This window comes from Cupressus sempervirens, chromosome 7, assembly GCF_028749045.1.
Source record: "Cupressus sempervirens isolate cs-2001-9-10 chromosome 7, ASM2874904v1, whole genome shotgun sequence".
Taxonomy (NCBI): domain Eukaryota; kingdom Viridiplantae; phylum Streptophyta; class Pinopsida; order Cupressales; family Cupressaceae; genus Cupressus; species Cupressus sempervirens.
In genome coordinates this window covers 42,412,555-42,435,282 of record NC_143124.1, presented here as the reverse complement: position 1 = coordinate 42,435,282, position 22,728 = coordinate 42,412,555, and positions in this window count along the sequence as shown.

Genomic DNA, 22,728 nt, shown 5'->3' with positions numbered 1-22,728 from the left:
TTTTGCAACATCTTCCACATTGTGAATCAATGATCCATCTATGCTTGCAATTGAATTGTTTTCACACTTCTGAAATTAAGAAATGAAATATCTCGATAAAGTGAGTAACTAGGGTTTTATTTTAACTTTGCACTTCCAAATTCTTGAAATCTCTTTCAATTCCTCATCAAAATATTCTTGAAAGCTTCTCAAATCTTTACATGTTTTAATGATGCCCACAATCATTCTCACATGACTTATATCTTTTCATAACAATCTTTGCATTAATTATAAAACTACTCAATTTGTAAAAATTATTCTTTGTTTAACTAGTAAATTTGTTTCCATTTTTACAACCTTGTATAATTTCAAAAATGAATGGCATTCTTAACTAGATCTTCCTTGTGATTTTCTTATCCTCTTGGTAACTTTGCAACTTCTACCTTGACCTCTAAGTTATGCTACATTTTTTCGATGCTCTATCTTTGATAGAAAATTATTTAATTCATCTAAGATGAATTACACACTATGGCTAATTTCAATAAATCATTAAGTTAATTAAAGAACTATACTTATAAAGACAAATGTGAACTTGATGAATAATTTTCTTTTTCAAATACTTCTTTAAATTCCTCAACATGCTCTTTAACTACCTTTTTCTAGCTATTATTGCTACTGTCATTCCCTCTATCATTTTTTTTGTTTTTCCTTCTATAGTTTGGATTCCTATTAAAATTCTTTCTATCCATTCTGAAAAATATTTCTGTGTCCAAAGGTATTGCCTAATTGACATGCATGTGTATTCTAGGTCTAATTAGGTCCATTTTGACTATCTGGTACTCTAGAATTTCTTATAATGTGTCCAAAGTTCTTACACTTGTAACATACAATATTTTTCCTTTCTCCATTAGGTTTTTCTCCATAATTATACGTTCTTTCACTAAATATCCTTCTTTCATTGCTACCTACAAGGTTAGCACCTCTAAAAGTCATACTATTTCCATTATTACTATCAAACTTAGGTTTCTTATAATCAATTACTTCATGTAAAAACCATAAAAATTATAACAAGATAAATTAATAATAGGTTTGAAAGACTTACCTATGCAATTTCTCTTCATAAAACCAAATTAATTGCATATACAAGATTTACCTTTGAATTCATGTCTTACTTCTTTAGGTGGCTCAACTTTCTCTTTTTATTTTGGTTCATCACATTTCATAGGTTGATTTACTCACTCAAATTCATTAGAAATTTTTTTAGATCATCTTGGTTCAATCAAATTACGATAATTTTCCTTTCATTTAAGTATTTCCATCAATGGATCTTGTTCATTTCTAACTTTAGTTTTATTTTCTGATCTTTCTTCAATAAGATGTCCAAGACCTGTCTTATCATAAGAAGAACTTTGATAGAATAATTGTTGATCAATTTTCTCACTACTAGTGTAAAGCTTCTCTAGCTATTTCTTAGTGAGAATTAACTCTTCTTTCATAATGATATTATACTTTTCTAATTCTACATGCTCTAATTTGATTGAATCTAATGCATACATTACTTGAGTCAGATGGGATCTTAGATATGCATTCCTAGATTTTAGATCTTAATCAAACTTTCTATCATCTTTCCTTAAACTCAATTTCACTTCAACAATTTTCAACTCATTACTAAAAATTTATTTATTTTTCTTAAGGGTTACTAATTCATCACTATCACTAGTCTATTCTATATATTTTTTGCTTGGATTTGAGATTTTCGATCTTATGTTTTAGTTTACCAATGTGATCTTCTGCATCTTCATAACTTTGTTTTGGGTTGTCTCTTTATTCTAGGATTAAAAAATCAATTTTCTTAAGGGATTCTTAAAGATTCCCCATTAAATTTTGCATGTCCATAAGGATCTTATTCACGTTGTTAATCATGTTCTTAGAAATAGATAAAAATGAGAGTGCCTGCGAGGGCGTGTGTGGGCGGGGGTGTGGGGTGAATCAATTTTCTACAATCTTTTCTCCACAACTGGATATGATTAATTACTTTCCAACATGCATATGAATGTAAACCAATAATATTGAATAGTAAGTAAATCCATACACATAGAGAGATCATAACACCATATTTTTAAACTAGGGAAACCCTAGCCGAGGGAAAAATCTACTGGGGATGGTACCCACAAAATGATCCACTAAATAAAAGAATCTTGTTATAGAAATTGATGCTATTAGGATTCTATGAATTATGTAAAGTGTCTTGGTCCTTGTTATAGAACTAGGCCCTATTAAAATCCTCAACCCTATTTGGAGTTGCTTTAACCCTGTTAGGACTTCATATATACAATTATGAATAGATGCAAGATGTGCTAACTACCCAAACAACAAATCATACAATATAGTTCCTTTATACAAAATAGTGATGGATAGAAATACCTCTTATTGTTGTACTTCACATTCCTTTTGATCATTCATCAGACTTCACATCATATAAGAATCACATATCATACATACAATCCTTAAATAAACTCACATATCACTTTCCTATTATTACCACATCCACATAACTTTGCAAGTTATGATTCCTTATTTATACCTTTACTTTTACAAAATTATTTTTTACTCATCCTTGATTTTTCAATATGCTTGAAAAAATAAAAAATTAACACTTTTCCTCTTAGGGTTAAAATCTAGGAGTTCGTCCCTAATTGGACAAGTAATTGTTTCATAAATAAAATAATTCCTTAACCATTTATTCCTTGATTACTATTGTTCTCTATTCTATTCGATTCCTTGCCCTGATTGGTGTTCAATGTGTAACTCATTTTGTACTATTTATACTAATCTGTGCACATAGGTGCATCATCAAGACACTCTACTCTACCTATCCTTAACAATACACCTACCAAGTGTCACTATAGACTTCATAATATCAAAACCATCTCTATATTGATATTAAAATTGTCTAATACTTCAAAAAAATTCTATCTTTGATCATAGAATCTTCAACTATACAATCTATCATATCTTTAGAGATATATGTTACAAGAAATGAAAAACCTTTACTCAACTTTCTTGGCTATATTGCCAAAATGTTATTGTTGGTGTATATGAGAAGGGGTTTACTCCAAAACTAATAATGTTGCAATCCAATAATGCATATAGTTGAGTTTATTTTAACTGTAATGAATATAATAGCATATAATTTCTGATAATAAAAGTCTCCTTTCCCTTTTTATTCTATTTTTAATAGGTCATGCCCTCATCATTGTGATACTAATTCAAGTTAATTTATTCTTTAATTTTATTTATGTAGTTAATCAATTATTCTAGATCCATATTGTCTGTTGACATATCAATTAGGTTTTTTATTAGTGACATACACTTATTTAGATTATATGTATCCACTAAGCTTATTTTTTTAGTTAATAGTGTTAACGAAAAATTTTAGTTGTTACAGAGTTCTACAACTACTACCAAGTCCTTTGGAATTTTTTTAGTGTGTGTCAAGCAATTACAACAAGTGTGAAGATCATAAGGGTAAACCAAGCATTTTAGTGTATGATGAGTTTACTAGTGTAAACCAAATTGTGTAGTGTTTACCGAGTTACTGTAGTGCTTATTGAGTTTACTAGTGTAACATATCAGTCAAGTTTGTTATTAGTGACATACACTTATTTAGATTGTAAGTATCCATTGAGATTATTGTATAGTTAATAGTGTTTACCATGTTTTCTAGTTGTTATTGAGTTCTACAGTTGCTACTGAGTCCCTTGGACGAATTCTAGTGTGTAATAAATATTTATAGTTAGTGTGAAGATCAAAAGTGTAAACTAAGCATTTTAGTGTATGACAAGTTTATCAGTGTAAAACAAGTTGTGCAGTGCTTATCAAGTTCATAGTTAATGTGATGGAAGTTTAGTGTTAACTAAGCTACTCAATATTATCCAAGCGATTTAGTTTATATGTCAAGTTTTACAATATTCACCAAGTCACCAGTGTAGGCTGAGTTTAAGACTAATTGGAAGTGATCATTATGGACCTAGCTTCTATGTCTACTGAGTGTATGATGATGTCGAAGATTGATAGTGGATGCTAAGTATCAAAATCTCACTGAGTCAGTCTTTAGAACCCGAGTGTCTACATTTGAGCTAACTTTGTAATATTTGTGTATTGTATAATTGAATTGATATATATGCAATGAATTGTATCACATCCAACTATATAAAAATAAATGCAATGTAATTGAATGTAATTAGAGAAGTGTAGAAAGAGAAAATTACAAAGGCTACAATAGTAGGAGTGGCAAGGATATATCTACAACAGTAAGGTGATTTGTACATAAAGGAATCTCATTTAGTAAACCAAGTTGTAGATCAAAGATCAGCTACTACTTCATCCTAATAAGTGGACTAGTCAAATTGTTTAACAAGGTAGACCAAACAGTCTTATGCAAATTTCTTTACCAAGTGCATACTTCATTGTATGTTTGTAAATCCTTTAACAAGGTGGAACTAAAAATTCTTATTACTCCTAATAGGGAAGATCATCAGAAGTGATCAATCTAAGCCTTAATATGCCAACTTTATACTGCAGTATTAAAGTTTGTAGGTATCATCCCCACCCCAATTTTACTTTCTATTAAGAAGGTTTCTAGTTCACCAAATCTATGTGTCAAAGTGTTATGTATGCTTTCATGTTTTTTAGTTTCTTAGTCATGCAATTAGATTAGATCATATGTGAAGGATTAAATTCTAATTAGGTATTTCAAGAAAAAAAGTTTCAAAGTTATTGATTCACCCCTCCTCTCTTAGTAACTTAGCCTTTCATAATATTTCCAACAAATATCATTGATATAGGAACTTAAATTTTGGGTCTACTTTTATATCCTTGATAGAGTATCAATAATGGATTATTAGAAACTATTGTGACTATATATATAAACCATGATTATCAAGTCAAATTTTATACTATATTGGAGTTAATTTAACTAATAATTTTACTAATCTAATTATAAATTAATAAATGGATATGAAAATAATCAAGTTTAATGCTTCAAGTACCACAACAAAAAAACAAAATGTTACATTACAATAAGAGAACCTTCACTTGATACAATTGTAATGGTTTTTCCTAGATTACATTAAATGAGTTTTATTTTTTATTCACATTCTATTTAATAGTCTAGTTCTACAAATAGGATTTTCCAACAAGCATAATTAAAATATAAAGAAAATTTGCACATTTTATTTTGCTAAATTGAAAGTGATTTTGTGTTCAACTCTCATTACATTTTTTTAATTTTAATCTTTCTTTTAATATCTCATGTCAACCTTTTATATTATATTTGCATGAGTTCACTCAATATTTTGGATTAGATTGTTACCTTTTCCTATTCAAATAACCAAAAACCTCTTCTTCTATTTGCATAACAAATATAATAAAAAAATTCTATGTGAAAATTCCTCCATTGTACAATCCAAATCACTCTTATTGGCTTCTTTCTACACATACATAAATATGCAACTACAAGTCTTGGGTAGAAGAAAGGAGTTGGGTCTGAATTCTACAGAAGTCTGTAGATTGAGATCTTGCTCTTGAAGAAATGGGTACCCATTTCTTAAAGAATGGGTATCCATTTTAGGTTTGGGCACTCGATCCAAAATTTAAAAAGCAGGCAACTGATTTTTTAAAAATTGGGTACCCATTTTTTATTTTCAAAAAATGCATACCCATTTTTTAAAAAATAAAACATTTTTATTTTTTAGAAACAAGTACCCATTTTTGAAAAGTAAAAAATGGGTACCTAATTTAAAAAAAAAATGGGTAACTATTTTTTACTTTTAAAAAATGAGTATCTATTTCTAAAAAATTTAAATTTTGTTTGTTGGGGGGATTTTATGTGCCGATTTGACTTTTTCAAAATGAGTACTCATATTTTGAATTTCAAATAATGGATACTCATTTCTTACAACATTGGGTGAGATTTTTTCTCCTACCTTATATTTGGGTTTGAGATAGGCTTGGTGAGACCAAGCCTATACCTTAACCTCAAGATTTGGCTAAGGCATCAAACTGACAAATTCAGCCTTGCCATGAATTTTAGAGGGTCTTCTCGATCAATTTTTTTATGAAACCAAAACCCATTAGAGATCTCATTGTCCTAATTCAAGAATATAAATTTTATAGTGCTATGATATTGTTTACTATTTTTGCATTATTTTTTAATGAAAGGTGCTACCTCTATAAAATAGTGAAGTTCACTAAAACTTTAATAATTTTTTATTTTATAATTTTTCTTAAATTAATTTATATGTCATCAATCTACATACAATTCTTTTGAGATCAAAAAAAATTTGAAAAAAAATGAAATTTTGATCAAATTATGGTGTTTGTACATGAGAGGTTTTAAAATTTACATTTATAGCCAATTAATATAAATATATATATATATATAGGATCGATAAGAGGGCGAAGCCAATATTAATTATTATTTTATTAAGCATAGGTAGATTCAAACCTAAGACCTCTTCAATAAGAGGCTCACAATTTACCATTGTGTTGTAGGCTCTTGCCTAATCAATAATAATAAAATTATTCAATAAAAAAATTGAGGAAGAATATTTTCCTCAATCTTAGGTGTATTTGGTAACTCCCTTTAAAAGAATTTATGAAAATTCATTTATTTATGTCAAATTATGGTGTCCGTATATGAGTGTGGTATGGTCCTAAGATAGGCATTTTGAAAAGTGGTCTTTAAAGATACATAGCAAAAAAAAAATCTATCACGTTAGTAAACAAATAAATTACATATTTAAAAACTATATTTTGAACATTAAATTTGTTATTTATGAAGTTTTTTACATAGTCAATCTCTAATTGCCTTAAAATTTGACATAAATTGACAAGAAATTTCAAAAATAGGATTAAAAAAATCCACTTTTTGCCCAAAAGTGAGACCCAACTTCTTGCACTTACCCTCTTATATTCATCAATTTTAAATTTAATGAATAACATTTATGTGTTCACTAGATTGATCACAATATCTTAGTATTATCCATATTCCATAGTCATATGAAAATTTAATATGTTGCATCACTTATTAAACCCCTCTCATTATATACCTATGATCCATTTTAGGATGATTGATGTGTCCTTGGTATACTATTTATGATTTCATTGATTAACTATTCATTATTCTTCTTTATTCTAGTGGACAATATTAGTGGTTTTGAATATCTTTATATGTAATAGTGGGTCGAATAACTCATGTGTCACCATGTCTTTTTAATATGTTTTTTTCATCCATTTCTTATATGTAATAATGGGTTGATAAATTCCTTTTCAAATATAAATGCATGTTATATTATTTTTAGTAATAATGTGTTGTATATGTGTTGGAACTCTTGATTAGGAAACTAAGATACTTAGCGGGGGGGGGCGCGGGGCGGGGCGGGGGGTTGTGAATGAGGACCCTTAACATTTTATCTTTTAACAATACCTTAGTAGATTTGTCACATTTACCACAACTTACCTAATGCATGCATAACTTGACTTATAAAATTATGCTATTGTAACATGTATATGTAATCTCTCAATCACATGCATGAAATGTAAAAACATAACATTAAGATTTGATTACCTAGAAATCCTCCAAGGTGAAGGTAAAACAGGGGTGGGGATCACACCCACAAATCTTCACTACTACAGTAGTAAAGTTATCCTATTAGGGTTACAATGTTGATCACTTCTGATGATCTACCCTTTGAGGGGTCTTCCTTTTTAAAGGTTGCTAATACTATTTAGTCTTACTTTGTGAGAGGATTTTACACTTACAATAAAGTAAGTACTCAGTTAAGAGATTTATAAAGTTCTATTAGAACCACTCTATTTAGAGATTATCGCTGAATCAATCTATTAACATTTATTCAATACATAATCCTTAGTTTTCTTTGAAATGATGGTTTTAGATCTCCTCTTTTCAATATAATATGATATATCTTTTCTATTCTTCATTACTTGATAAGGTCACTTCCTCTATTTTGCAATTAGAAAACTTAGCTCTCTTACATTCTTGACAATGTTCACACTTTCACAGTTGATCTTCTATGTGATTGCATGAATATATTCCTCACTTATCCTTTCCATATAATTTTAAGTTTTGATATGCTCTATTTAAATATTTCATTAAGATGTTCCTAGATGCTTCTCTTTTTTGCTTCTTTATCTAATTTGTTGAACATTACTTATAGGGATTTGTGATCCATGTCATAAAATGTGTAATATCCTCTGTGACAACCTCTAAAAATACTAAATGTATTGTCCATGTCAACCCGAAATGGTGTACCTCAAATTTTGTTTCATTCTTGACTTGAATGTAAATTCTACATTGCTTCGGACTTATTGTCTCACATACTCAGTATTCACTATTCTCAGTGTTGTTTCTTGGTATCTACTATAACCGACAACCATTAGAATTTGATTATACTAAAAATAATCAGTAACCAAAGACTCGTTCAACTCCCATAGAGCTTGACATATAATTTTTTATTTATAATTCTTTATATGACTCGATCTAGATAGAGTAGCTTGGTCATAGTGAAGACTGTCGAACTCTGCCTAATATTTGACTAGATATTTGACATTAATAGACAACAATAGCTACGGATACCAACAATTTCCCCCTTTGACATTATTGGAAGAGAATATTTTTTCAATATTAGAAAGTTACAATGCTAATATGTGTACTCCTAATTAACCTATGACTTATTTCTTATTGATCTTAACTTTTTTCCAAATGAAAAAATAATGATTAAATAATGAATAGTGAATAATTTACAATAATATGTGTACACAACTTGAAGTAGTCTAACTATTTCAGTGTCATACCATATTTAACTTGTGATTGATCAATATTTTGACTCTAATTATCCATTCAAAATATGTAGCCATCATTGCATTCCTCTTCCCCTTGTTTTCTTTCACTTATAGGTGTTGGTAGGGTTAAATAGGTGGGATCAAACAATATTTCTCAGTGAATGGTTTGTGAACTTGGTTAATCAAAGAAAGTGCATGATTCCAAGTAGTTCTAGTTGATTCATAAATGTCATTTTTCAACTCCAATCTAGATGCTAAATAAATCAAACTATCAATAGCCAAAAGATTATAATCTTCTTGAATAAGATCTCATGGTTACATTGATTTATGTTGCATAACATCTTAAAGAGCTATCAACATGGATTTGATAGAGATCAATTTTGACCCCATACTGATATTAGTTATTTATAGCTCAAAAAAATTTAATTGAGAAAATAATAGCTTTTTGTAATGTCTTGAGATGGATTTAGTTGACTATGAAATAGTGCTCCTTGTTTGTTGTATACCATCTTCAATCTGTTGGAAGTTTGCCTAAAGATAACTTGTGAATCTTGACACATCACATAAAATGTTGTAAATTTTTCAATAATCTCCTTGGTATTCTATGCATGTCCCTATACTTCAATTTTTTTCTCAACAATGGTTGTTGATATTTTTTCCACAACCTTATTCTCAAACTTATTTGCTGACCATGTCCTCAATTTATTTTTACTTCTATGTCTCCAAAATTTATGTGTTCAACAATATTTATAAGCTAGGAAATAATTGGGTCTTTCCTGTCTAAACAATGTCCTTTATATCATGCAATCACTTTATGTCATTGCTTCTCCCTTCTCACCTCTTCATGTTTCTTCTTGTTTAGCCAAAATCTCTTGCAATGTGATTGTTTGTTCAAGAGTAAGATTTTCCAAATACCATTTTGGAATCTTAATAAATTTTTCTAGACTAACTTGAATATCTAGTGAGTTATCCTTTATTGATTTTTCTTTACTTAGTGAGGGAGTGCTACAACTCAAAAATTCTTTAGGAGTTGGTGAGGGGGTGTCACCACTCCATCTTTCTTGAATATAAATTCTTGAGACAAATTTTTTTGCACTTAATATAGCTTGATTTGTCTCCTTATTTTCCTCAAGTTGAGTTATTGACATATTTGGTTCTACTTGACCTTTAATAGAAATGTCTACACTTGTGCCCTTACTTGATTCATCTACCTCTTGCTTCTCTTTTTGTGTATTTGATGGCTTCTATTTCTCCACAATTGGAGCATTAGAGGTGGTGCCATGAATAGTTGAAATGCTACCTTGCAGACTCAACACTCCTTAAATCACTTCATCACTTAGATCATCTTGGATAATCACTATATGAATTTATTTCCCTTATGTTACTTCTTGAATGAGAAGACCAAAAATGATCAGCACTTTGGTTCTATTATACCCATTCTTAATATCACACCTGCTAATTATCATTGTAGACTTTGTAAAATTAAAATAATCTCTATACTAATATTAAAATTGTCTACCACATACACAATTTTATGCCTTTGATCATAGAATCTTCAACTATACAATCCATCATCTCTTTAGAGATATATGCTGTTATAAATGACAAACCTTTTCTCTACTTGCTTGGCCATATTGTCTACATGTTTTTGCTAGTGTATATGAGAAGGTACTACGAGAAGGGGTTTTCTCCAAAACTAATAATGTTGCAATGCAATAGTGCATATATTTGAGCTCATTTAGTTTGTAGTGAATATAATAACATATATTTTCTGATAATAAAAGTCTCGTTTCCTTTTGTATTATATTTTTCTTGGGTCATACCCTTATCATTGTGATATTAATTTATTGTAATTTATTCTTTAATTTTATTTATCTAGTTAATCAATTATTCTAGATCCATGTTTTCATTGGATATAGGAACTTAAATTTTGGGACAACTTTTATATCCCTCATAGAGCATCAATAATGGGTTATTGGAAACTATTGTTACTATATATATTTGTTTATTTTCCTATCTTACAACCTCTTGTAAATTACAATGATTAATGGTTTATTAGATTTTTATATATTAAGTATGACTATGAAGCTTAATTGTATAATATGTTGGAGTTAAGTTAGCTAATAATTTTACTTATTTAATTACAAATTAAGAAAGGGATATGAAAATAGTTTTGGTTAGTGATGCTTCAAGTACCTCTGCAAATTTTTTTAATGTAACATTAGATGAAGAGAACCTTCACTTGATACAATAGTAATGTTTTTTTGCAGATCACATTAAATGAATTTTATTTTCAATTTACACTCTATTTAATAGACTAGTGCTACAAATAAGATTTTGCAACAAGCATAACTAAAACATTAATAAAATTTGCCACATATTTTTTTGCTAAATTGAAAGTTATTTTTTGTTTATCTCTCATTAAATTTTTTTAGTTTTAATCTTTCTTAATATCTCATGTCAATATTTTATATCAAATTTGCATGAGTGCACTCAACATTTGGGATTACATTGTTACCTTTTCCTATCCAAATAAACTGAAACCTCTTCTTCAATTGGCATAATAAATATAATAGAAAATTTCTATGTGCAAATTTCTTTATTGTACAATAGAAATCACTCTTACTGGCTTCTTTCTACACATTCATAAATATGAAACTACTAGTCTTAAATGCTTTAATTTTAAATTTAATGACTGACATCTCTATGTTAACTTGATTGATCATATGAAAATTTAATATCTTGCATCATTTATTGAACACCTCTCATTATATACCTATGATCCATTTTAGGATGATTGATGTGTCCTTGGGATACTGTTTAGTATTTTATTTGTTATCTATTCATTATTCTTCTTTAGTCTAGTCAACAACATTAGTGGTTCAGAATACCTTTATATGTAATAGTGGTTCAAATAACTCATGTGTCACCATGTCTTTTAATATGTTTTATTTCATCCATTTCTTCTATGTAATAATGGGTTGATCAATAAGGTATCACCCTTTTCAAATATAAATTCATGTTATATAGTTTTCTAGTAGTAATGTGTTCTATATGTGTTGGAATTCTTAATTGGGAAACTAAGATACTGAGGTGAGGGGAGTGGGGGGTGATAAAGGACCTCAATACTTTATTCCATTCACCATATTTACCATTGCATACCTAATGCATGGATAACACAACTTCTAAAATTAAACTATTGTAACATGTAGATGTAATCTATCAATCACATGCATGAAATGTAAAGACAAAGCACAAAGATTTGGTCAACCAAAAATCCTCCAAGGTGAACATAAAACTAGGGTGGAGATCACACCCACAAATCTTCACTACTACAGTAGTAAAGTTAACCTATTAGCATTACAATGTTGATCACTTCTGGTGATCTACCCTTTGAGGGGTCTTCCCTATTAAAGGTTGCTAAGACTTTTTATTCTTACCTTGTGAGAGGATTTTACACTTACAATAAAGTAAGGACTCAGTTAAGAGATTTATAAAGTTCTATTAAAACCACTATGTTTAGAGATTATCCTTGGCTCAATTTGTTAAAATTGATTCAATACCTGACCCTTGATTTTCTTTGAAAATATTGTTTTAGATCTCCTCTCTTCAATATGATATAATATATCTTTTCTATCATTCACTTCTTGATAAGGTCACCTTCTCTATTCTATAATTAAAAAAATCAACTCTATTGCATTCTTCATAATGTTTTCACTTTCACACTTGATCTTCTTTGTGATCACATGAATAGATTGCTCGGTTCTTCTTGCCATATCATTTTAGGTTTTGATCTACTCTAGAACTAAAGAGTTTTTAAAGAGTTTTCTAGATGCTTTCATTTTCACATCTTCATCTAATTGGTTGAACACTTCTGATAGGGATCTATGATTCATGTCCTAAAATGCACAATAGTCTCTATAAAAACCTCTACAAATACTAAATGTCTTGTTCATGTCAATCCAAAATGGTGTAACTAAATGGCTTGAATTTGAAATTCTACATTGCTTGAGACTTAATATCTATCATACTTGGCATTCACTATTCGCTTTATTGGTGCTTGGTATCTACTATGCTAGGTAACCATTATGCTTGGCTTATACAAGAAATTCTCAGTGACCAAAGACTTATTCAGCTCCCATAGAACTTGACATATTCCTTTTTATTTACAAGTCTTTATATGACCTGATCTAGATAGAGTAAGCTCAATCATATTCATGATCATCTGAATCTGCCTAGTATTTGACTAAGTATTTGATACTAATAGAAAAAAACAACTAGGGATACCAAGAATCTCCCCATTTAACATTAGTGGAACTCCTCATTGGCATATGACTTAGTTGTTATAGAACTTAACTTTTGTCAAATGAATAAAAAATGAATAGTGAACAATGCAACAATACATATATGTACATGACTCTAAGTAGTCTGACTATTTCAGTTTCATACCATGTTTGACTTTTAATGACTCAATATTTTGACTCTGATTGTCCATTCAAAATATGTAGTCATCATTACATTTCCCCCTTTTTTTGTCACTTATGGGTGTTTCTAGGGTTGGATGGGTGGGATCAAACCATATTTCTCATTGAATGGTTTGTGAACATGGTTAATCATAGAAAGTGCATGGTCCCAATTAGTTCTAGTTGATTCAAAAATTTAATTTTGCAACTCCAATCCAGTTGTTACATCAATCAAACTATTAGGAATTGAAAGATTATGATCTTCTTGAATAAGATCTCATGCTTACTTTAATTCATGTTGCATAACCACTTAATGAGGTATCAACATATATTGGGTCAAGATAAATTTTGACCTCATTTTTCTATCAATTGTCTACAGCTCAACCAATTTTCCTCGAGAGAATAGTAGCTTATTGTAATGTCTAGAGATGTACTCAGTTGACCATGAAATGGTGCTCCCTATTTGTTGCTGTCATCTTCGATCCACTGGAAGTTTTCCTTAAGATCACTTGTGAATCTTGACACATTACATAAAATATTGTACCTTTTTCAATAAGCTCCTTGTTATTCTATACATGTCCTTGCTATTCAACTTTTTTTCAATAATTGTTGTTTATATTTTCTCCAAAAACCTTATTAGATCAAATTTCTTGGCTAACCATGTCATCAAATTTTTATTTTCTTCTATGTCTCCAACATTTTTGTGTTCAACAATAATTATAAGCTAGGAAATAATTAGGTCTTTCCTATCAAAAAAATGTCCTTTATAGCATGAAATCACTTGCTTCTATTACTTCTCCCTTCTTATCTCTTCATGTTTCTTGTTTTTTTTTTCAAAATCTCTTGTAATATGATTGTTTGTTCAAGAGTAAGATTTTCCAAACCCCATTTTCACATCTCAATAACTTTGTACTGACTAACTTGAATATCTAGTAAGCTATCCTTTATTGATTTCCCTTTACTTGGGGATGGAGTGTTAGACTAAGAATGGTTTTGACACTTGAGTATCAACACACTTAACCACTTTCTACATTAAAGTTGAGTACACTATGTATGCTGAGCCATAGGTTGTGCTGACTCAGGAAAATCATCAGGTGTCGAGTGATTTTTAGGTGTTGAGCAACCTTCAGGTGCCGAGTGAAGATCAAGCACTAAGTGACTATAGGTGCCGAGTATGATACAAGTGCTGAGAAATATTCAAGTGCCAAGTCATAAACAATGCTGAGTAAGATAGGAATGATATAGGAGCCAAGTTACAGAAGGTGTCGAGCATCAAGAAGTAGTAAGTGCAGAGTAACTTAGAATCAACATATGAGTTTGTAACTTCACAAACTCAAATGTAAACCATTTTCAAAGCTGACATATGAAAAATCTCGAAGGATTTAAGTGATAAGATCAAATCATTTAAATTTCCTATGCAATCTACATGCAACCAATAAGAAAAATGGAGAAGGCATGCAACCAATGGTAGAAGTATAAGGAATAAGTAAAAATAGAGATTCAATATGGATCATAGATCCACATCTAACCCTAAGTATTTGAATGTCTTTATAAGGAAGACTAAGTTTCATTGTATGAAGAGGGATGAAGATATGGAAGGGAAACTATCTTTAGAGTGAAGTATAAAAAGACTTAGAGGAAGAGATCAACAGAAAAATATTCAGTTAATCAGAACAAAAATAGGGGATACAAATGAATATCAGATCTTAGAGGATCAAGATCAAAAGAAAGTAGATCAAGTGCCTATATTCAACAATCAAGGATTGTAAGCTATCAGTTTTATTATACCTAATACTCTTTAGCCATTTTATTAGAAAGAAAATCCTATGATGATAGGTTAGCTTAATAGCTATTTTGTAGATCCTTTAAACAGGTGATTAAATCCTTTGACAGGGTAGCACTTCATGTAAAGTGTTTGTAAATCCTTTTATCAGGTCACTATTGATGCAATATAAAGCCTTTAACAAGGCAGACCATTAGAAGTGGTTAAACATTATTGCTACAGTAATTTTTATGGGTATCATCCCCACCCCAGTTTTACCTTCTTATTCCTAGAGGGTTTATGGGTTACTAAAATCTCAAGTGTTATGTGGTGATGCATACTTATTTCTCATGATTGCTTAATGATTCTATGCATGCATGTCCATTTCAAAGATACGCTATTAAGGATTTAAAATAGGCCAAAAGCTAGTAATTCTAATTCACCCCCCCTCTCAGAACCATTCTTTCCAATAAGATATTACAACATGGAGTGTTTCTACTTAGAAATGTCTTAGGAGTTGGTGAGGGGGTGTCACCACTTGTTCTTGCTTGAATATAAACACTTGAGACAAAAAAATGTAACACTCAATATAGCTTGATTTGTTTCCTTATTTTCCTCAATTTGAGGTTCTAACATATTTGGTTCTACACTTGTATCTTTTTTTGATTCATCTACCTCTCAATTCTCTTTTAAGAAAAATATTTGATGGCTTATGTTTCTCAATAGTTGGAGCAATAGGGGTGGTGACATGAATAGTTGAAATGTTTCCTTCTAAACTCAACACACCTAAACTCATTGCATCACTTTGATTATCTTGGATGGTCACCATCTCAATTTCTTTCCCCTATGTCACCTCTTTAGTGAGAAGACAAAAAATGATCTTCCAATGTACCTCATTTTGTTAAACTACAAATTCAATTTTATTCTGAAGAATCATAAAGATTACAAACTTAGAAAAAAAATAGTTCCTACACTTTTCAATAAATGTTTCCTTATTGTCCTTTGACAAATCAGACATACCCTTGGCTGATGAGTCTTCACTAATGCCTTTTCTCTATTGTTGTCTAGTCTATTATATAAATCAATTGGAATCATTTTCTCTACTTTGGTAGGAGCTAATTTATTATTAAGAATCATATCTATCATGGTCTCCTCAACTTTAACTCTATCAACATCATTGAATGTGCCATATTTTACAAATCTAAAGATGGATTGATGCAAGGAGGGAAAGGAAAAACCAGGGCCAAAGGTGTTGAAAATAGATTGAAGAAAATAATCAAAAAGGGAGGTTGTAAAGGATGATTGTTGAGAACATAAAAGTATGCTTCAATCATTGTTTTTTAATTTTTTGTTGAGACAACTACATAGAAGATTTCAGTACTATCACTTATTTGATTAATGAAGAGGATTTGATCAAAGGATACATAACAATAACACCTAGAGGAAAGGTTGAGTTATGATTATGTAATGTAGTAAAAGGATCAGTTAAGATGGCAATGATATGATGCATTAATAATTTACTTAAGATTACAAAGGTTGGTTACATTAAGAGAGTTTAGAAGAATAAGTTACACAAAGGTTTTCTACCAAGCTTGATCAAGTGGATATTAGATGCTATGAAAAGTCAGTGCAATCCAAGTATAAAATTAGTTGGAGCCAAGTAAAAGTTCATTCTAGTGTATGTTGAGTAGAGCAGTGGATTGCAAGTAAATTTTAGTTGATGCCAAGAACCAGTAAATTTTAGTTGATACCAAGTGATTTATAAACCTCAAGAAACACAATATGTGCTGGACATCCGAAGGTTGATAATGCTAAGTTGCTACATTATTTGAAAGATCATGGATTCAGTGAATCTGAGCTGACAAGTTTGTTTTCTTGAAATTTGTGAACTAGGCGCAAGATAAGGATGATGAGTCGATGACATAGAATTCAAGGTACACCATTTTTAGATGAATTCAACAAGGATTCTATAATAAAGATGGAGTATAGGGTAGATACATTTTATCCTATCTAATCCATTCAAACCCTTAATTATATGACCTAAGAGGACACTACATTATCATGCTAAGAAAGAAGGCTTAAGGAGATAAATGCTTGAAGAGTGAACAAGCTATTAGAGCTGCAATGCATGAAGGCCAAGAACAATGGAGGGCTAAATAGTGATCTTTAATCTTCAAATGAAATTGAAAGTTGTATTAGATCAAGCCTTATTGTTACTCTCTAATAATTGTATCAGTCTAGGGTAAATCTTTTGGATTAAGGTTGACCTGATAGTCATTTGTAAATCCTTTAAGTGGGTGACATTCAAAGTGAGTGGTCTAAATTCCTCTAACAAGACTCCCTCCTAATAGGGTGATTGAAATCCTCTAATAGGGTCACATTTAACATTGTGTATTGTAATCTTTAACAAGGTTGTGCTTTCATAGGGCATCACTTCAAAAGAGTGAAAAGATTAGCATTTTATGGGTGGTTTTTCCCAAATTGGGTTTTCGTATAAATCATTAGGTCAAGTGTGTTCACGAATTTTTCATATTTCATGCTTTACATTTCTACAAGTTCATTTGGCAATAACCTACAAGATTTAAGTGATTGCATAATCTTATGGATGCATGCATGAGTATAAATATTTTATGGGTTCACTAAGCTAAGAAAAGTTTTATTTATGCATCTAGACCTTGGCTAACTAATTCACTCCCCCTCTTAGTTATTCTAAAGTATTCCAACAATTGGTATCAAAGCCATCTTCTTAGGAAGACTAGTTTAAAGGTACTAGAAGCACAAATATCAAGATGTCAAGAAGAGAAGCACCAACGCTCAATAGAGACAACTTTTCTACATGGAAAAGTTTGATAAAGCTACACCTTTTAGGACTTGGAGATCATGGACAATCTACCATTATCACTCAGCATGTTGATCATACTAGAGCCCCAACTCCTGAAGATATGAAAAAGAAGAAACAACATGACCAAGAAATGTTGGAGATTGCCTCTATCCTAAGTTATGCCAAATTTGATGATATCAAAGTTCTTGACGGTGCAAAGAAAATATGGGATGCCCTAGCTACTTTCTATGGAAGTGATACAAATGTTCTAAGAGCCAAAACTGAAAGTCTTAGAGGTAAGTTTGATGATATGAGAATGGAAGAAGGTGAGAATATTGCTCAATATGTTGCAAGGAAAAAAGAAGTTGTTAATGCAATAAGATGAGCTATTGGTAAAATAGATCATGATACTTTACTAAGAAAATTTTTAAGGACACTGTTACATGTATATGTTATCAGAGTTTCTACAATTCAAGAACTAAGATGTATTCAAGGAAATGATCTATAACTTGAAGGTGTGATAGGTAGACTCACTTGTTTTGAGTTGTCTAATTTTGATAATTAAAAACTTGAAAATATTGAATCTACTTTCAAAGCTAAAGTATCATTGAAGGAACCTGATGAGAAGAAGAAAATAAAAAGAAGTATATGTTCAATTATAGGGATACAGATGAGGAGGATGTTGAACAACTTGAAGAATCACTGGCAAGAAGATTCCATAAAGGTAAAGGAAATTTCAAAGATAAGTTACCTATCATTTGTTTCAATTGCAATGAGGTTGGTCATATTGCTTCTAGATGTCTAGAGAAGAAGAACTACATAGGTGGTGATAAATACAAGAGTAGAAGAGATGAAGACACCAAGGATTAAAAAGACAAATGCAAGAAGTCCTACTACATTGCTAAAAAGGAAACAAAGGATGAGTTTGATGAACATGATGATGAAGTGGCATATGTTGTAATGAAGGATGAATTTGATGAAGATGAGACAACTAAACTTGTGACTTATGTGACCAAGAATGATAGATGGATCATTGAAAATGGATGCTCACATCATATGACTGGAGACAAAAATAAGTTCATTACCTTGTTTTTTTATGAAGGAAATAGTGTAAGATTTGGTAATGATGCACCATGCTTGATAAAAGGAAAAGGTTCTAACAAACTCACAGATAAGATTTTATGTGACAATGCTTACAATGTTGAAGGAATTAACTATAATTTGTTGATTGTGTCACAATTGAATAATTTGTGATGTAAGGTTGAGTTTAAAATAAGATTTCAAAGATATGACATTGATGGGAAATTGATTGGAAATGATGATCAAACTAGGAGTAATCTAATGTATCTTGACATAGAGGATGCTACTTGTCTTGTTGTAAATTTTTATTATGTATGGTTGTGGCACAAGAGATTATGTCATGTTAATTTTGATAACTTGGTTAGTATCAATAACATGAAGAAAGTTAAAGGTTTTCCTAATTTGAAGAAACATGACAATACAATGTGAAAACAATGTTAGTTAGGCAAAATGACAAAGTCAAATTTCAAGAGAAAAACTTACACCTCTAAAAAAATACTAGAGATTGTTCATACTAACTTATGTAGACCAATTGATGTGGAAAGATACAAAGGAGATAAGTATGTTATATTGTTTGTTGATGATTACTCCAAAATGATGACTGTTATGTTTTTAAAATAGGAATCTAATGCCTTACAATTGTTTAAATGGTACTTGGTAAGAGTTCAAAAGGAAATAGGTAAAAGTTTGAAGTGTTTGAGATCTGACACAGGAGGAGAATTCACATCAAATGAATTTGAAATTTTCTTTAATGATAGAGGAATTAAAAGATAAACATCTGCACTCAGAACCCCTCCACAAAATGGAATTGTTAAAAGAAGAAATAAGTCTATAATGGACTATGCTAGAACACCCATGATGTAGAAGAATTGTTCTTTGAAATACTTGAGAGAAGTAATAAGTATAGTTGTCTACACTTTGAACTATGCACAAGTCAAGAAAGGTACTCATTCAACACCTTTTGAATTATGGTATGGATACCCACCAAATGTGAAATATTTGAAGGTATTTGGAAGAAAATGTTACATTCTTAAGATTTTAGAAATGGAAAACTAGATGCAAAAAGTGAAGAAGGTATATACCAAGGATACTCCACAAGAAGTAAAGATTATAAGTGTTTGAATATTAATGCTAACAAAATTGTGAAAAATGAAAATGTAAATTTTGATGAATATACAAAAGTACATGAGGCTGAACCTATAAAAGAACCAAAACAATACGAATCATTTGCATAATTTTATGAAAGTATGCATATTGAAGAAGATGCTGCAACTCAAGCTATATATCAACAACAAGTTTCAATGACTCCTAAGTCACAACCTATGAATATCGAGTTGTATTTAGGAACCAAGCCACATTTAGATGCCGAGTTACAAAATGCAGTCAATGAACATTATGATTCTGAGATTAGTGTACATGAAAGAGATGCTAGATTAAAAAAGAAAAATACACACACTGATTCTGATGCTAAAAGACAAAATGAAGAAACAAGAGTTGAGCTAATATTGTCCAAATATGTCAAAAGACATCATCCTATAGCTCAAATAGTTAGAGATAAAGATGCTAGACCAATCACAAGAAATGGATTGAGAAACGATACATGTTTGCTAAGAATGGAGGAACTAAAATCAATGAAAGATGCATTAGAAGATATATACTAGAGTAAAGCCATGGAAGAAGAGATTGAACAAATAGAGGAAAAAAAACATGGAGTCTAGTTCCTAGACAAGTAGGAAGAAATGTGATTAGCACCAAGTGGCTAGTCAGAAATAAGCTAGATGAAAATGGTAAAGTCACAAGGATCAAAGCAAGACTAGTCTACAAGGGATATGCACAAGAAGAAGGAATTGACTATGGAGAGACATTTTCCCCTATTGCTAGATTGAAAGGAGTAAGAATTGTACTTACTTATTTTGCATATAAAGGGTTCAAAGTCTATCAAATGGATGTTAAAACTACATTTATGAATGACATATTAGAGGAAGAAGTTTCCATAGAATAGCCAGAAGAATTTTTTGATATTAATAATAAGAACATGGTACACATACTACATTAGGCTCTATATGATTTGAAACAAGCACCAAGAGCATGGTATGAGAGACTTCATAAGTATCTTGTGAAGATTGGATTTCAAAGGATCGATGATAACATCAATCTAGACATAAAGATAGAGAAAGGAAAAGGTATCCAAAACTATTGAAGAGGGAAGAGTCTATAGCTTGATAGATGAAGTGTTTGATATTTTAGTCAATGTACTACTAGTTCAATGTGTGCAATATCAATTTTTGTAGAAATTCTTACCATTTCTACTATTGTTTCTATTCTTAGTAAAAAAGAAAAAAGTTTAAGGATAGTTGAGACCAAGCCTCAACCCAAAAAAAAAAATTGAGTAAAGGAAAAGAAAAGGAGGAGGATGTAGATCTTGATGAGGAAATTGTGATTCCCAATTGGGATATTTCAAACCTCAATCTAGATCAGATGTAGACCTTTGGAGAACTTCTTCAAAAGAAAGCCAAGAAACAAAGGATTAGAGAAGAAAGAGATAAGGAATTCAAAATCATTGAGGATGCCAAGAATATTATAGTAGAGGCTCTAATTATAGAGGTTGATTCTTCTTAACCAATTTTGTATCAATTGGTAGAGGTAGTCTAGAAATATAGTGGACATTTGGATGGATAGGAGAAATTATTATAGAAAGTAGAGAAAATGTTTGAGAATAAATTTTTTGAACTTATTTCTCAAATAATAGTTATTCACCAAGTATAACTCTCTACTATTTTGGGTTCTCTAGAAACCTCTTCCACTAATGCAACCTCAATTTTTGGTAAATTGTGTGACATGTCAATTTTTACTAAGGAAATAAAGGAAAAATTGTCCAAGATTGAGGAGGATCTTAAGACAAGTGCATAAAAATTGCAGATTGTCCTGAACTTAATCTCTTCCCATTTCAATAAGATCAAATTTTTGACAAACATGCAAGAAGCATTACTTAGAGAAGCGGTAAGAATCAGATCTACATTGGTAGATACCTAGAATATGATTCTTCCTAACATGGATGCATTGTAGAAGTATATTGAACATTCAAAAAAATTCATCCATGACAATAGTTTCTCTATTGCAGATCACACAATTGAATTGTAAGCAGAAGTGAAGATTGCACTGCACACATGCAAGGTCTTGCAAGAGAACTGGGACAAGACTTTGGCACTCATATTGAAGATACATTTAGAGTTCTTGTCTCATTTTTTCATTACTATGTAAATATATAGAATAAATCCTTGACATTAATGTCAAACAGGGAGAGAAAGATGGAAAGAGTTAAGGGAGAGAAGATGTAAAAAGTTGTAAAGAAAATGAAGAAAATCGGGGAGAAAGATGTGAGAAGATTGAATAAGAAGAAGATTGAAAGAAGAATGTATAGAAAATATATATTAGAGATGGATAGTATACTGTATATTATACTATTGAGGAGCATTACCATGTACACAAATATATCTCTTACAAAACCAAATTTGAAAAATCTCAAAAATAGCATCATTTACTAAGTTGTAATCACAATATGATGGATAAAAGTATTCAAGAAATTTTTCAATTCAGTTTTGACTGACAAATGTTTTTGTCACTAATTCCAAAGTGGGAGATTGTTGGCATAATAGTCAAGTTTGTTATTCAGATTGTAAGTACCTATTGAGCTAATTATATAGTTAATAGTGTTAAGAAAGAAATTTAGTTGTTACTGAGTTCTACAACTACTACCA